Here is a 6,000-nt window from a genome sequence, read left to right on the forward strand (position 1 = left end):
CTAAACACTTAGAGCAATTCCTTCTGTTTATGATTATGTATGTAAGATTGTCATACTTTTTGATGTAGTAAAAAGCCATATGTAGTTTGAAGTGTTTTACAGTTTTAAAAGTTACGAAGCAGGAAGACCAAATGGAAGTTCAGATGAGGAATGATGGTAATTCAGACAGGATTTTCTGGTGGAGTTTGATTTTGGCTATAGACCCACTGAATTTGACATGACTTGAAGGAAGAAGGAAAGGAGAGAGAATAAAAGAAAAAGAAACTGAAATAATAGAACCATGGCTTCTAAATTCTGAGAAATTATTTTCAACTGATAAATCTATACTCAGCCAAATAATCAGTCAGGCTTGATGATAAAGACATTTTTAGGCAAAGTGTTACTTCTATGTACCATTTCTTGGAAAACTACTGGAGGAAATGCTTCAGCAAAATGAAGGAATAATAAACCAAGAAAGAAGGTGGATGGCACAGCATCCAGGAAATGGGATCCAACACAAACAATATTCTAGCTAAACAGCTGACTGAGAAAATAATCAAAATATGAATTGGTTGTTGACACTGGGGCATTTGGAAAGAGGTAAGTTTATTGAAGATAAAGCAAATTTTTTTTAAAAGGTGGGTGGGTTAGGCAATCAATTTCAGAAAAAAGGGAAAAAGTAGACGTGTAATATGCTATTTTTCTCAACAGTGAGGAATATGTACATAAAGTCATAAAGATGTGACTACTCAGCCTCTTCGTACAGTCTACATATTTACATCTCCCCAAAATTCATGTTGATAACCTAACTTCCATGATGATGGTAATAGGAGGTGGGGGCCACTGGTAGGTGATTAAGGCAAGAGAACTGAGCCCTTATAAATGGGATTAGTGTCCTTATAAAAGAGGCCCTAGAGATTCCTCACCCTTCCTCCATACAAGGTTATGGTGAGAAGACAGCTGTCAGAGGAAGCAGGCCCTCACCAGACACTGAATCTGCTGCTGATCTGCCATGGTCTTGGACTTCCCATCCAGAACTGTGAGAAATGTGTGTTCATGGGCCACCCAGTTTATGGTGTTCTAGCGACCCCAATGGACGAAGGCACCCCTCAATCTGTTAACTTTGGTGACAGTATGGGAGGAAAAGTAGGGATGGTGATATAAGAGCTAAATCTTCATCTATCACATGAGAAAATCACTAGATAATGTGTAAAGTAGCAAAGCAAGAAATGACAATTATTTGAGAAAAGAAACTGCTAAAAGTTTAAACATTTCTCTGGAGAGTTGGGAAGGGCGGGGCAGGAGACAGCTAGGTTTTTTATAAGCTTTAAGAATCTAAAGAAAAACACGTATCAATACATGTATTCACTTGAAAAACTACAAAATAATATAATTGAGAAATTTTTTAAAAAACATGAAAGTAACTACCAGCAGGAAAAGCTTAAGAGAATGGAAAACACTTTCCTCTGAAAAAGACAATTGAGATTTAGGAGAGACAGCAGGGGACTGTTCTTTTCACTCAGACTTTTGGAACCATTGGATTTTATTTAACCATTTACATGTATTTATTTAATAAAAATAATCCTTTCTTAATAAGAAGTTACACTAATTCATAAGTGCTGCCTTCCTGTTACTCTTTGAACACCACATGAAATTTCAAAGACTCTTACAGCAATTTATCTGCACAATCAACTTAAAAATGTAGAAAGGAAAACATAACTACCCAAGAGTGACACAAAATTCCAAAGGCCAATTGTTAGTAAACCATCCAGCTTTCTCTTTTGCCTGATGTGTTCATCTTTCAAGACTGAGGCTCAGGTCTCACTTTTTCCAGATTGATTTACAAAACAGAACTATAAAGTCATGATAGTTTGAGGCAAAAATGTAAATAATAAAACATGCACATATGTTTTAAATATTCAGGTTAGCACATTTTGTGTTTCTGTGAGATTGAAATCATGGAACATACTCAGCTGTAACAGACACTTTCTCAAAATGTCCTCAGTATACCTGTATGAGGGATGGGTTCTAGAATCGGCATTTTAAACAAGCACCCCACAAAACAAGCACTCCAGATGATTCTGAAGCCTACTCAATTTGCAAATCACTGAGTGCTTTTGCACTCTAAGGAAGGAAAAACTGAAGTTTTATTTCCTATCTCTAGGACTTGTAAGCGAAGCGAAACAGAAAAACAAGTAAATTATAAGTCAACATGTAGATTGGAGAAGGTGAAAGTATACAGATTAGAGTTACATACTTCTGATTGAGAATTGAATTTTCATTCTTCAATATGTCATAAAAATACATATAAAAGTATTTAATGTCAGTAACCCAAAGAGATACATGGTAAGCAAACTCAATAATAGATGTCCTGGAACAAGATGCTTTTTTAATAGTTAAACTAAAAACTATAAAGCAAATGGCCTAATTAAGGAACATGACTTTGAGAGGGAAAGACTGGCTGGCCAGCTGCTGAAAGGGTTCAGAAAAATGATCTTTAAAAGATTAAACCTTGTGATCAAGGATGTTCCAATTGGGAGAAAAAAAGAAGTAACATAATTAAATGAGTACCAGAACTAGAATTTGAGGCTCTAATGAAAAGACACTGCTCACGAAGGGGATGGGACCTCTGGCCAAACAAAGGAAAGGAGCCCTACAGTCTACATGAAATTGTACTCCTGTGACAAAGGTAAAATTGCATTAGTGCCCTTCTAATTATCTGCTCCTACCTTTTCTGTTCTCCAGGAGACCTCATGTGGACCAGGCAGTTTTCCTGTCAGTACAGTGGTTCCCCCCTTATCCATGCTGGATACGTTCCAAGATCCCTAGTGGATGCCTGAAACCACAGATGGTACCAAGCCCTGTGTATACTGCTTTTTCTATACCTACATATCTATGATAAAAGTTATAAATTAGGCCCAGTAAGAGAGTAACAACAACAATAATAAAATAGAACAACTGTAACAACATATTGTAAAAAAGAAAAGCTACATGGATGCGGTCTCTCTCAAAATTTATTGTGCATGTTTAGTCCCTTTTCTATCTTAACTAAGCACGTAACACACACTCTGTCCATAAATTTTAGTTTGAGGTGCGACAGCAAAACTAGCATGATTTTCTTTCTCCTTCCTCACAATTTCATGGATAGAAACAGAATGTTAGCAACCTCAGCATACAGGTTTTTTTTTTTTTTCTTTCATTATCAAGTCGAGCTCTTCCACCGTCTCACTTAAAGGGGGCACTTTATGGCTTCTTGTCATATCTTAATGGCAGCACCAGTACTCTTGCGATTGGGGCTGTTATTAAGTGAAATAAGGGTCACTAGAACTCAAGCCCTGCAATACCTGAACAGTTGATCTGGTAACTGAGTCAGTTACAAAGTGACTAATGGGCAGGACAAAGGGATGAGTCACTGCTTGGGAGGGACAGAGCGAGCAGTGTGAGAGTTCATCACCCTACTCAGAACAGTGTGAGGTTTAAAATTTGAATTGCTTACTTCTGGAATTTTCCATTTAATATTTTCAGACTGGTCGATCTTGGGTAAATAAAACTGCAGAAATAGAAACCTTGGATAAGGGGGCACTGCTGTACATTGACATTTTTGTTAAACTTCTTTATTCTTGGGACCAAAAAGGAACAAATCACATGGTTGTGAGGTATTTTAAATAACTTAGCAGTCAATAATAAAAGTAAATGTGATTGTGAAATGGCTGTAACTCAATAAAAAAATGTTTTAAAAAAAGCAAATGGGAAATGTACTTATTAGAAGACAAATTTTAGGTGTTTTCTACCTCCTTGCCTCAGGGCCATAGGACACACACAAGACAAACACTAGAAGGAACAGAGGGTTAATCTACAAGGAGACTTACAAGGAGACATGATGATGCTGAAACTCAGGAAATAGTGGAGAGACAAGAGATTATCAGTCAAAATCATTTGGGAATGGGACCCTGAATGAAACTGCCCATTCGCTACACCCTGGTCACAGCCCCCTTTAAAAGGCCAAAGTTTGCCCACAGGTCAGTTTTTCACTACCAGTCTCTTTCATAGGTGAATTAGCAAAATTTAAACTTGGTGTTTCCCTGCCAGCATTTTATCATGAACTATTTCAAGCACACAGAAAAATTGAAAGAATTATGTTAAACACCCATTTATCCATCACCTAGATTCTATCATTAACACTTAGCCATCTCTGCTTTATCACAGTTTTAGCCAAACATCCATCTTACATTTTGACACATCTCCAAGTGAACTGTAGATATCAGTATGCTTCACCCCTAGATTCTTCAGCTTGTATATCATTAGCTATAGTTCAATATATTTACTTTTCTTGGGGTAAAATTTATAAAGTGAAATGCAGATCTCAAGTTCTACAAGTTTTAACAAAAACATATGGCTGTGTGTCACAAACCCCTGTCCATCACCCCAGAAAACTCCCTCATACCCCTTCCTAGCCCATCCCCAACCCCCCGAGGCAACCACTATTTAAGGTTTTTTTCTCATAGATTAGTTCTTCCTGTTCCTAAACCTCTTATAAATGGACTCATACAGGATGTACTCTTTTTGCTCAGACTTATTTTACTCAGCATAATTTGAGATTCACCCATGCTGCTGCATATATCACTGGTTTGTTCCTTTTCATTACTGAGTAGTATTCCATTGTATGGCTGTACAGCAGTTTGTTCATTCATTATTCTCCTATTCATAGGCATGTGGGCTCTTTTAAGGTGGGATTTGAGCCTGGTGTGTAAGGGTCTAGAGAGGTGATGACTGATAGTCAGGCAGAAGGCAGATATATGCTCCAGGCAGAGGGAAAGCCATGAAGCAACCTCACCTTCAGATGTTGGGCTGCACCCCGCAGGCCTGCCAGCCTTGTAGTCCCCCAGCCTCCAGATGGAAGAAAGATCCTGGAGACATCGACACAGACATCAGTGGTTTATTGGATAGGGGGATCTTCCATGCTTGAAGCAAGGTCCAGGGATGACTCCCACCATGTGCTGCAGATGACAAGCAGGGCATAGTAGCAGTGGTTCGCTCCTCAGGGGAGAAGGAGGCTATCATTTATAGCAGGAAGTAACATCAGGTGGCCTCACCAGTTACCAGGGACTAATTAAGCCCTATAATTAAGAAGACTGGATAGTTGTGAGTGAAGCAGGGCCTGGCTGAGTAGGGAGAATGAGAGAACAGCCTTCTTGAATGGCCTAACCATACACCAGACTCCAAATGCCAGGACAAGGCCTTTCTAAGGGAGGGTAGGTGTTTTCAGGCGCCACCTCCATCAAGTGCCAAGTACCTGCTCCACCTTGCTGTGCCTCTCAATCTGCTCTTCACTTAGTCTTAGCCAAAAGGCTGAGCAATGATTCTCAGTTTGTTTTTTTTCATAACAGTATCTAGTTCAGGTCTTTATTTTCTCTCACTTGGACTGCTGGAGGAACCTAAACTAGTGGGTTTCCACGTCTGATCTCCCTCGCCGACAATCCGTCATAAATACAGCAGCCAAGACAAACTCTCTGAGCTGCGCCTCTGATTATGTTGCTGCCTCACCTGAAGCTCACCCATCTACAGCCAAACACCACCTGGCCTTCAGGGTCCTCTGCAAATGGCACTGATTATCCTCTCCAGACTTACCTACCATTTCCACTCCCCACATGTTAAATACAAACTACGCTCAGCTCCTCACAGATCCCCCAAAAGATCTAAGCTTTGCCACACACGTGCCCTTGCTTATGCAGTTCTCTCAGCCCATAATTCCTCCCTCCCCATTTCCTCCAGTCTAAACCATACCTGGTTCTCAGGGTCCTGTCCAAATCCGAAATGTTACCTCTTTTGTGAAGCCTTCCTTCTGAAGCACCCGGCACTACCTAGGCTCTGCTACAGCCCTTAAATATGGCTTGCCTCCCAGCTGTTGGTTATTCTCATCTCCTCTCCTTTATTAGTAGGAATGTTTTCAGCTGCAAGTACCCGAAAATCCAATTGACAGTAGCTTAAAAAAAATTGGGATTTGCTGACTCAAAACAGTTT

Source organism: Vicugna pacos, chromosome 3 (genome assembly GCF_048564905.1).
Source record: "Vicugna pacos chromosome 3, VicPac4, whole genome shotgun sequence".
NCBI classification, from domain to species: Eukaryota; Metazoa; Chordata; class Mammalia; order Artiodactyla; family Camelidae; genus Vicugna; species Vicugna pacos.